At 38.1% G+C, this 12,570-nt stretch overlaps 1 long non-coding RNA gene across 1 annotated transcript in view; it reads left to right on the forward strand.

Moving 5' to 3' along the window:
* Nucleotides 1-2,567: 2,567 nt before the first annotated feature.
* Nucleotides 2,568-12,570, forward strand: part of LOC136831218 (uncharacterized) — a 258,710-nt gene continuing 248,707 nt past the window's right edge. The window contains exon 1 of the long non-coding RNA XR_010850797.1: nucleotides 2,568-2,702. This is a non-coding gene — a long non-coding RNA (uncharacterized lncRNA). The remainder of the gene's footprint in view (nucleotides 2,703-12,570) is intronic.

Genomic DNA, 12,570 nt, shown 5'->3' on the forward strand with positions numbered 1-12,570 from the left:
ATAATAATGAAGGAACTGAGTTACGACACACAAAGACACTGATTTGCCATAGAACATGACGTTCTTGAAAATTAAAAACTTACAAGACGCACAAGGAAAACATGTACTGTAAATGCAAATAGGTTTATAAGTTATATGCATCTAAGAACTAATTCTTATATATATTATATATGCAGTGCAATTTCAATGAGCATGACATTTACTGACACTACTTCTAATACCAATCATCCATTCATGTAACCCTTATCCAACCTAATTGTGACATGATTTGGAAAGCCTAACTTCATCCCTTACAGGACTTAGTGACCTGACCCAAAGATAATACATGGAATGATGAAGTCTGAAATACGTTAAAGCAAATCATAATCAAAACCACTTTGAAACATAAAAACTGTAAGCCAGACAAAGACCCTAGATGAGTTGGGCCCATAGCATCAGCTTGGTTAGGTTAAGTCAAGGAAGGTTAAGTTTGGATGTAGTCATCCTTGTAATTACTCTTGCATGTCTTTTGAGCTTTATGTCGTTAAAGTGCACCGTTACCAGTTACAACATAGCCTGTGTAACATATATATTTTCAACTGCTTATCATGTGACTTACTGTGTAATTCACTAGCCTAGTTTGCCTCCCCACCTTAAAAACCCAGTTTTCATCAAATGGTTCCCCACACTACCAGGCATATGGATAGGAAATACCAAAATGATTGGTTTGCACCAACACTAATGGTCAAAAATGCATAAAACTTATGATGAGCAATCAGAAAAATACAAGTCTCATGTGTCTGGTGAGAAATAAATTAATTATATACGTTTGCAAACCGATCTTCCAGTTTATCTTTAAATCACAGGTTCTTACTGAAATAAAACTAACTTCAAACAAGATAAAGTAAGATGAGTAGCTTTTTCAAAATTTTACCTAATTTCTAATCCCCTATCAAACCAAGTGCATGAAAAATATGTGTTACATTATCTGGAAAATAGAATTTATTCTACTTAAAAATTGGTTGGTATAAAAATCCTATAGTCTAGCCGACCAGCAAATTTGCATTCTATGACCTAACAGAAAGCCTACAAAGATGTACATCTGTCAGGGTTTAAACCACAGCTTTAGCATCCTGCTACAGCAAGGTTAGGATGTACACCTGCAAATAACCTTGCTGCATATTTGGGGAAAGTTAAAGGGGGAGGCGGGTGGCTTCCAGGGGAAAGCACTTGGGCCAGGTAGATCGTGACACCCTAAGCTAGGTTAGTGTAGGCAATGTTAGGTTAAGGCAAAACCCTGTAATTCATTGCCCATTTTGCTTTTCATGTCCCTATCATATTTTTCTCTATTTGTAATTTTTGTTATTGCATGGACGAACCATTGATTTCTTTTTTTTTTTTGAGATTTGTCTTGTTTTCTGAGCAAGCATGTCCGACCTAACCTGTTGAAACATTTCACCTGCTTTTGGCTTGCTTCAACCAAAGCCCTGGGTATTCACTCTGAATCCCAACCTCTTGATGATAATATACAACTATACATGAGATGGGCATTCTGTTAGGTTGAGGATTAAGTTTATACGAGATTGGGAATTTGTCAATGAAACAAATAGCATGACAATTAATTATGTAATGTATTGGAAAATGGCAACCAGAAAAAATGCCAGGCTCTGTAAAGAATTTTAACCAACATAGCATGTGGATATTAAATTGGATGAACGACATTTACACTAATAGCCTGGCTATTTATAACGAAAGAACAAAATCTGCAAAATAAATCAAGATAGGGTAGGGGTCCATGAATTACTTGAGGAGGGGGTCCAGGGGAGGCGTAATCCCCAGGCCAGATTACGACACGGCGTCCAAGGTTAGGTTAGGTTAGGTAAAGGTTAGGTAAAGGTGAGTCTGATTTTATATTTCCCCTGAAATGACTACTACAAAAATGCCTACTAGGTCTACAGTGGCTCTGACCCCCTTTTCTAAATTCGCTCCCAAAAAATTTAATAACGTAATATTTGTGATAAGGCAATCAGAAAAAAATTACAACTCTACTATGGATTTTAACCTACGTAGCCTATGGATATCAAAGTGGATGAGTGGCATTTACACTAATTACTATTTGCAACAAAAATAGCGACCAAAGTCTGCAAAATAAATCAAGATAACATTGTCGTAATCCATTCATTTTCTTTAGCAATGATCCAAAACGTCTTATACTGACGCGTGACATAAAATAGCCCTAAACAGGTTAGCCACAGGCTACGATATTAACCCGAAAAACAAACAAAATTACCTTATTTTAACGACCTAGGTGTAACCACAATATAATTCACGGTATTTTAACCTGATGTTATAACTTTTTAACACAAAAATCACTGATATAGTTATTAAAAACTTCGGCAAAGAATACTCAGAAGACGCGTCTGTAAACTATAGACGATTGAATTATCAGCTGTCGTGTCAAGGGGAATGTCATCCGTAAACAAAAGAACATCGATAAGTTTACGAGCAAGGAACCGAAGCCTTTTTGTTCTTAAAAATTTATAAGGACTCTCAGTACCCTTCAGGGATTCTTTCATTCCTTATACAACAGCTGATGTTTTGACACTTCGTGTTGTCAAGGTGTCCTTGCAGATTGAAAGTGTTTGTGTGCGAGTGATTTCCGGTTTGTGCGTTTTCGTGAAGAGGAATTTTCACAACGAATGCGTTTGCTGACGTTCTCCAAAGTAAGCTCTTTTGATTGTCTGTGGTTTTTGTTTTTTCGTGAAGTTCAGTTGTAAATGTTGAGGAAATTGCCTAGCCTGTGAGGTAAAGCCTTTATGCACTAGGTAACAGACACACAAAAACTTACCCTCACACACGCATATACACTCGCATGCGTACAAACTACCTTTCGCTATATGTTTTAACATATATAAAGGAAGGTTTACCATAACGGTCATTAAGTGCACGTCCAGATCACACCTCAGTATACTGCCTCATACAGTATAGCTTCATATTTCCCATGAACTCAGGTTTAGGTCTTTTGTGAATGGTGGCCTAAAAATTGTGTTAGAAGCTAGGCCTAGTTTGTGAAACCATCGCCGTTCATGAGCTTTTATTTATGGGGTATATTGCAAAAATTGTGTCTTTAAACATTTACGAAACAAAGTCTAATTTAATTGCCCAGAACATTTTAACATTTCATATAATTTATTTTGGCATACACATTTGATGAACTTTGCCACATCGCCGTCAAAATTCGGTTTTGTTGTTAGGTTGGCTTAAGAGAATTTGCAATAAATGCTGTTAATGATGGTATTCGAAATGTTCTCGTATGCAACATTTTCTTGCAGTGAAAGCCAGAAGCTGATTTAACCAATACGTACTGTAACTAATTTAAGGTTAGGCTATACTTGACATGAATTTCCTTACTGTAGGCTGCTTAGAATGTAAAGACAATGAATGATAAACCTTGAAATTGTTGTTACGGAGTGTTTATCACAAATGGTTTTTAATAGTTTGTACAGATGTATAGCCCAGGAGCTACTAGATTTATACATCATACATCAGCCACTGAAGACCAGAATGTAACTGCCATGTCACCAAGGCTAGGCCATACAGCATCTGAATTCCCTTATACTAAGGCCTCTGCCTCCTGACTCTGTGTTGACTTTAAAAGTCATTACATAGTTAGCCACATACTAATTGCCTTTAGCTTTGCTTACCCATTTCAGGTAGATTACTACATAATGGGCTTGATGGAGGCTTCTTGGTCAGTGCTTCCACAACTGAATTTAAATGTGTAGTCGTTTGAAATGTTAGGCCCAATAAGCCTCAGTTTAACTGTCAGTTGACCTACCTGGCTGTTCTCTTTAATCATTTAATCAATATTCTTCTCTGGACCATACGTTCCCATCAATCAAACCCCTTTCCTAAAACATTTCTACATGACTTTTTCTGTTATCATTTTCTCTACAGTTGCAATCAGTGCCTTTCCTAACTTTGTCACCTAACTTTGTACACAGCACATAGGACAAATATCCTTTCACATTTACCTAACCCCGCCAGGCACAGATTCTTTCATAGATTAAAATATTCTTCTTGACTCATGTTTTTCAGTTCCTGAATCATACACTGACAATTGTATTACAGCTTTTTCTTTTGTTTTATGTAATAATACCCATTCCACCCCTGAGCTAATACATTTGTAGCCCTTACTAATGTGTACGTTTCACTCTTGGACTTTCGTGTACGAATTTTTGCGTTTTAACCTTTTTTTTTTATTCAACTCGAGTTGATATTTGAAATTAGCGTGGTATTCAAGATTTAAATCAGTCAGCCCTTATAACCACTATATCTAAATTGATCAAACGTACTAGATCAGGTTACAAGAAAGATACCCGGAGTATTGCCCTATATAGTGACTTGCTTAACATAGTGTGCATATAACGTAATACTTCATTCCTCTCTCACTCGCTCTCTCTCTCTCGCTGTCTCTCAGACACTTGAAGTTGTCAGTGTTCGTTACTTTCTTCGGAGTTGTTTAGGTGTCATTTCCCTTACCACCAGCGAAGGGAACAGAGAGCCCACTCATATGTTTTTTGGTGTGATTCCTATTAATATCTTTATCTCTCCATCACTCGTGGATTTGTAAGACGACACCGAGGTCAAATATTTAGACAAGATAGTGATGGATAAGGCGGAGGAGTAGGAGTAGGGGGGGAGAGGGAGCAGGGAGTTTCCCTCTCTCTTGGGGGTCCTTCATCTGGATAGGTTGTAGTCGTCGAGGATTTGGTGTTTGTTCGTTTGTGCGTGTGCTTGTTGTGGGTCGATATGATATATATGCATTTTGGAAGGGATTGGAACTCATTGTTCTTATAGGAATCGTTTTTTTTACATCTGTAATTGACTGAAGTGTTTTATGTCTGGCTTCAAAATGATATCTCAAATGTTAAAATAATACTACATTGACCTTGAAATAGTTGTTTTATACAAAGTTTGTCACATTTAGTTTTTAATAGTTTTCACAAAGGTATGGCCCAGAATCAGCTAAAGTCTTACATCACAAAACTGTACTGAAAACTGATCTCCTGCTGTTTGTTTGCCTTTTATCATCCCTATCATTATGAGTGACTTATTACATTCCTAAAAATCAATGGAAATTTGGTTTTTGGCTGTGGAAAACTAATGCACATACAGAGCAGCCTGATAGCTAATGTACTTCATGTACGAATATACACTTTTTTTTTTTAGGCCCTGTACTGAAGTAGCCTACTTATAGCTGATTGGTCAACACAGTTTTGCCTTTTGATGGCCTTCAGCACTAATTCTTATAGCTGATTGACCACCACAGTTGATTTTGCGAGATCTTAAGGCACAAGTTCATGAGGTTGAAAGCCCAACCATGTTATGGTTTTAGAGGGTTTTGAATATCAAGTTTTTGTAGTTTATTCTCCAGTCCCGATTGGTACATTAAGTATTTACAGTTGATTGAGAATCAGTTTTTACTTCAGAGGGGCATAAGAATCAGGTTCTTGTGTGATCATATCCACTCCAATTCTTATTCAGTTGGAAAAGGTGTGGAACTAAGACTTACTGACAATCGATGCCTGTGAGAAGACGTCGACTGAGGTTGGCCCATATTCTTTTGACTTTCAATATACAATCTTCTGGTGCTACAGAAGTTCATTGTAGCGCTCTCTCTCTCTCTCTCTCTCTCTCTCTCTCTCTCTCTCTCTCTCTCTCTCTCTCTCTCTCTCTCTCTCTCTCAACAAACAACACTGAGACCTTTTTTTATATAGCTCTTTTATTCATTATCTCCTGGTCTTCAAACTTTAGGTCTGTTGATCCAATTTTGGGTATTTTTTTTTTATTTCGGCATTTCGGTGATATCCTCGAGATATTTATCGTGGATATCCTTAAGAGTGATTGGAAAAGCGTAGCCTATATCTTTTAATTCCCAAGTGGGCGGAAGTAGTAGTTTTTATGGCTCCTTGAGTGGATTTGGGGCTCAAGGTATCTCTAAGTTTCATGGTTACCACGAGTTCATTCACTCTCTGTTGATCTTCCGGGCCTCATTGTGGCCTAATGCCGCTCTCAACTGGCTCCTGAGGCCTGGCTTAAGTTTTATTTATTAATGGTCAGAGAAGCTTATGGGTGCCTAAGTCAGTCTGATTTTCATTGCTGGTCACTCAGACTCAGTGTCATATAATCATTGTACCTCGAAACTGTGTTGGAAATCACACAAAAGGGCTTGGTACGCCTTTCTTTTATTTTTTCTGTTCCCGTAGGGGGTAGCGCTGTCAGTGCACCTCATGCGGTGCTCTGTAGGCACTACTTAAGGTTCTCTGCAGCGTGCCTTCGGCCCCTAGCTGCAACCACTTTCGTTCCTTTTACTGTACCTCCTTTCGTATTCTCTTTCTTCCATCTTACTCTCCTCCTTCTCCGAACAGTTGATTTATAATGCAAATGCGAGATTTTCCTCCTGTTACACCTTTCAGACCTTTTACTGTCAGTTTCCGTTTCAGCGCTGAATGACCTCATAGGTCCCAGTGCTTGGCCTTTGACCTAAACTCTATATTCAATTCTATTTATTTTTCCAGTGGCCTTAGTTGAATATGTTGCCACGCGCTATTAAGTGATATATAAGCATCAGTGTTATATAACTTCACTGACATAGACGAACATGTAGGTAATTTTAAAAACTTATGATAAATCAGGTTATTTCATTTTGTGAAAATAGACAGTTCGCTGGTACTGATCATGCTCGTGGGTATTTATAAAGTAATATGAAGCGTAGAGGGGAAAAAACACTATGATATTCCTTAAAGATGCAGTTATTGTCATTAATCAATGTTAGATGTGGGTGCAAATTTGTGAGACAAGGGATACTGAAGAAAAACTTCAGAAACAATTGAAAGAGCTCGAGAGTTATTTCAGCTGAGTAAGTTGAGAGTAAATGCGAGCAAAAGTAAGGTTATGATGCTAAGTGGCAACTCGAAAGTTGTAGCAGTGGATGTTAACACAGATGGTGAGGAAATGAAAATGGTTGATTTGAATATGTAATTTGGAGTAAATAGAACTAATGATAGTAGGACTAGAGAGGAAGTGAGTTACGGAATAGTTGAAGCAAGAAAGGTAGCACGGTACCTTATAAAGATTGGGAATAGCTGTGAAGCCGAGATGGAGTTATATAATAGGATTGTTCAACCAACTCCCCTTTATGGAAGTGAAAAATGGATACTGGTAAAATGGATACTGGGTGCGAATGAAAGAAAGGGATTGAAACTTTTGGAATGCATTGCTTGTGTAGTACATGTACCATACGATTAACTGCAATGGTAAGAAATGCAGAAACAAATTGAAGTGTTTTGAGATTTGTTTGACCATGTGGAAAGAATGGAGGACAATAGGTTGATGAGAAGGGTGTGTAATGCGGAAGTTTCAGATTGAAAGAGAGGACCTCCTAGAAACTACTTGACAGATTGTGTGGAAGAGGTATTGGAAAATAGGGGTCTAAATATCCTGGAAGCGCAAAAGTAAGTGTAAGCTGTAGGTAAGTGGCTCTGTGTGTATGTAGTGGTGCTGTGTGTGTGTGTGTGTAGGATAAGCGATGGATTACTGATGAGCTTTTATTGTAGGTGCATGAAATGGCTAATATTGAGGAAGTTTTTTACACAAGGTATCCATCTACAATTCTGAAGGTTAAGTATAAATGTGACAGTTTCCTTGTTAGGGAAAGCTGTTTAACGTTGAAAGTATGATTGTACCTCAGTCATTTTTAATCTTCACCTTAGATCATCATCATACTGTATATGAACCCTCGAACCCCCCAAAGTATTTATAAGTACAGTAGATACCGTATAAACATACATACAAGTATGCAGATCCTACTTTTGCAATTTTTAATAAGCAATAAATAATACACTGGTTGAAAACCAATAACTGCAACCATTCAACATTGCTTATATAAATGTGAAACTGTATATGCACTTTGAATATTGTGAAGGACCCCCCTTAGAAGTGATGCCTAGGAATTTGATTTCATCTGAATTAAATCATAAATAGTAAGGAACTGCACCGCTATACCTCCTTGAGGAACACTGTGACTCAGGTCTTCAGATGCGCAGAAGGAAATAAAAAAAAAGGGGGTCTCTTGAAGGCAGCATGAGTTATGTTTCGAAAGCCCCATAGAGATAAGATCTCGTCCAATATTTTTGAGGGATAGGATAAGAGCTCTAAGGATTTTTTTTCTCTAAGGATGACCTAAGGACCTAAAAGATCCTTGAGCGTTCGGTCAAGAGCTTGAATAATTCAGAGTGGTTGGCTGAGATTTTCAGCAGTGCTGAGGGAGGAATAGAGTTAGGTTTTGAAAGGAAAATAAATTAAAATTAAACTCTTGGTTGAGATTAGAAAAATATCACTGGGATAGTATTAACATTTTAAAAAGTGAGAGTTTATAATTTTCAGAAATATACAGGAATAGGTGAATTATTTTTAATTATTTTTAATAATTCATAGGGCTAGATTAATGTTAGAGGAAATACCTCTTGTTTGCCAGGTTTTCAAAATTCTTTAGAATACTCTGACAATTAAAAAAAATTCGTAAGATAGTGAACACGTGAAATATTCTTCGCAATAAAGAATTGCTTAGGGAAGTATCCAGTTGGTGTTGTTACTCAGTTTTTGTGGGGAAAAAATCCAGTTATCCATTTCTTTAATTGCTAAAGCATTTTTCATGGAGTGCCCCTGGTGGTTTCAGATTGCACTTATTGTGTTTTGTGTTCATCGTAGAGTCTCTGCAAAGTCAGACTTTTAAACTTCTTGCTAGATACAAGGATTGTAAATTGCCCAACCTAACGGTAGAAGGTAAAAAAAAAAAATAATACTTTTGGAGCACGCAAAAATTTCTTTTTTTTTTTTTTTTTAGTGATGACGAACAGCAAGGACAAGAATAAGCTAAAAATTCGTTTATTAAAGGGACGAAAGGTGTAACTTTGAAATTTTGAAGGTAAGACCACTTTTTTAAAAGGCGTTATGAATGATTCCATGATTTCCAGGCAGGTCAGAAGAACAGTACTTTTTTTTTTTTTTTTTGCCTTAAAGTGAGACTATCTCTGAAAGGTAGATTGGATACCTGATGTATCGCGAACGGTACATATTTAGGTTTTTTGGGACCGGGTACAGACGTGCCACCATTTTTGTCGGTAACATTTTTGTGTGGAATAGTCATTACTCGTCTTTGAGTAGAAAAAAAAATCTAGATTGAATGTTAGTGTTCTTTGAGTGATTGAAATAGCTGCAGAAATAATTTCAGTTTCTTTTAGATTGTAGCTTTAGGATTAAAGGCTTTTTGATGTTTTTTTTTTAAATAACTGTCCAGATCAATTTCAAAGTTTATTAGTTATAAATGTCAGACGATGATGCATTTGTGACGTTTAATGATGACTCTTCAAATCGAATTTCCTAAAGTATTTGAAAACTGAACATAGAAATATCGATTTCACATTAGCAACAGAATATGAGACTCGAATTTTCTTTGTGTTAAGAAATCTCTCTGAGTTGCCCTGACGGGGAAATCTGATGTCATGTGACCTATATTTTCAATAAAAAAAAGGCTGAATCCAATCGAAATTGAGCGATACTTGTGATTTTTAGCATGTACTTTTGTAGCACGTTTAGTTTTCTGTAAAAGAAAACTACTGTGCCGGCTTTGTCTGTTCGTCCCGTCCGCACTTTTTCTGTCCGCCCTCAGGGCTTAAAAACTACTGAGGCTAGAGGGCTGCAAATTGGCATTTTGATTATCCACCTCCAGTCATCAATCATACCAAATTGCAGCCCTCTAGCCTCAGTAGGCTTGATTTTATTCAAGGTTAGCCATAATCGTGCATCTGGCAACGATATAAGACAGGCCACCACCGGGCGGTGGTCAAAGTTTCATGGGCCGCGGCTCGTACAGCATTATACTGTGACCACCGAAAAATAGATCTGTTTTCGGTGGCCTTGATTTTACGCTGTACAGAAAACTCGATTGCGCCGAAGAAACTTCGGTGCATTTTTTACTTGTTTAATGCACAACCCAGTTATGATCATGTGAAACTTGGGGAGGACATTTTGATTAAAAAGGGCTTTTTCATTAAAAGATTTTTGCGTCAGGCGTTTTGAGAACAAGGAAGTAAGAAAGATTTCGAGTCATTGATGGATGTGAGTATTTAGATTTTTTTATGGGGTGGCTTTTCAGAGCTAACGCCTATTGGACGGGGCACGAGAGAGAGAGAGAGAGAGAAAGAGAGAGAGAAATGTCGACCTTTGTACGAAATGATGAATAAGAGCAGTTATAGATTTTGGGTTGACCTTCAACGATTTATTGGGTAATGTGCCTGCATATTTTGAAGTGAAAATGAGATTTAAAATAATAATAAAAAAATTCCAGAAATAAAATATTAACTAATGGAACAATAAAGTAGGATTATCCCGAATGACCTAAATAACTTTATTATTATTATTATTATTATTATTATTATTATTATTATTATTATTATTATTATTATTATTATTATTATTATTGGAGAAGCTAATCTACAGTTATGTATATGTGCATATTATTATTATTATTATTATTATTATTATTATTATTATTATTATTATTATTATTATTATTATTGCCATTTTTTCTAAGGTACGTAACAAGGCACGAATGCATTTTATCAGGAATGACAGAATTATAACTTAAAGATAAAACGTCTTAGATGAATTTCGCTGCGATATAATGTTATTTTTGTGGATGTATTTTCCACGAAGAAAAAAGCGGAGAAAATCTGAGAAAACAATCTGCGTCGATAAATGAAACCTCCGCCCCATTTTATATTCCACAGGTCACTTGCCATTGTGGCTTCTCAAGTCGTATACCCTGCTGATGGGAGGGTGGAGACGATGCCCCTGGAGGGAGGGAGAGGGGGAGGGTGGATGGTGGAAGAGGGGAGGGTGGAGAGAAGGAGAGGGAAGGGTGGAGAGGGAGAATGGGGGAGTGGAGGGATGGAGAATGGGAGGGTGGAGGGAGGGAGAGGGGGATGGTGGATGGAGGGAGAGGGGGAGGGTTGAGTGAGGGAGAGGGAAGGGTGAAGAGAGGGGAGTGGAGGGAGGGAGAGGGGGAGGGTGGAGAGAGGGAGAAGGAAGGGTGGAGAGAGGGGAGGGTGGGAGAGAGGAGGGTTGAGTGAGGGGAGAAGGGGAGGGTGGAGGAGGAGAGGGGATGGTGGATGGAGGAAAAGGGGAGAGGATGGAGAGAGGGAGATGGGGAGGGAGAAGGGGAGGGTGGAGAGAGGGAGATGAGGAGGCTGGGTAGTGGGAGATGGGGAGGGTGAATAGAGGGAGGTGAGGAGGATGGAGGGAGGTAGAGGGGGAGAGTGGAGGGAGGGAGGGAGGAAGGAGGGGAGGGTGGAGGGAGGGAGAAGGGGAGGGGGAGGGGAGTATCGGCGATGAAATCAGACCGAATATGCATCTGAATAGAAGATGAATATAAAGGAGAAATAAGTTGGGTGTATTGGTTTGATGCTCCGGACATTATTTTGATGTAAACGTTTTATCTTTTTCGTGCCAGATTTTATTAATGTGGTCCTCATCTTCATTCACTTCGAGTGTGATTCGTTTTGATTCACGGTGATTCATTTTGAATCACGGTGATTCGTTTTGATTCACGGTGATTCATTTTGATTCGCGGTGATTCCTTTTGATTCACCGTGATTCATTTCGATTCTGGGTGATTTCTTTTGATTCACGGTGATTTCTTTTGATTCACCAAGATTCATTTCGATTCAGGGTGATTTCTTTTGATTCACGGCGATTCCTTTTGATTCACGGTGATTCATTTTGATTCGCGGTGATTCCTTTCGATTCACGGTGATTCATTTTGATTCGCGGTGATTCCTTTCGATTCACGGTGATTCATTTTGATTCGCGGTGATTCCTTTCGATTCACGGTGATTCATTTTGATTCACGGTGATTCCTTTTGATTCACGGTGATTCATTTTGTGATTTTTAACCTTTGTTGATTCGGGGATGTGAATAATTTTATATTCAGGGGTTATTAATTCACAGTGATTCACAATTCCTCCCTCCTGTAGGGTAATAGTGCCGTCAGTGCATCTCATGCGGTGCACTGTAGGCTTTACTTAAGTTTCTTTGCAGCGTCCCTTCAGCCCCTAGCTGAAATCCCTTTCATTCCTTTTACTGTACCTCCGTTCATACTCTCTTTCTTCCATCTGACTTTCCACCCTCTCTTAATTGATTCATAGTTCAACTGCAAGGTTTTCCTTCTGTTACACCTTTCAAATTCTATATTCTTTATTCTATTCAAATTCTATATTCTATATTCTATTCAAATTCTATAGTCTATTCTTTTCTACAATACCTCCCGAATCTTGTATGACTTATTGAAGTGCCATGGACTAAAGTGTGTTTGTGTGTATGTGTATGTGTGTATCTGTGTTCGTGTGTGTGTGTGTATACACAGCCAGGCACTTCAGCGACAAACATCCAAGCGCTTGCTTTCGTACAGACCAAGAATTTTTATCATTATTGAATTCCAGAATGACATCACTCCCGAGGCACTTTAT

This window comes from Macrobrachium rosenbergii, chromosome 48, assembly GCF_040412425.1.
Source record: "Macrobrachium rosenbergii isolate ZJJX-2024 chromosome 48, ASM4041242v1, whole genome shotgun sequence".
NCBI lineage: Eukaryota > Metazoa > Arthropoda > Malacostraca > Decapoda > Palaemonidae > Macrobrachium > Macrobrachium rosenbergii.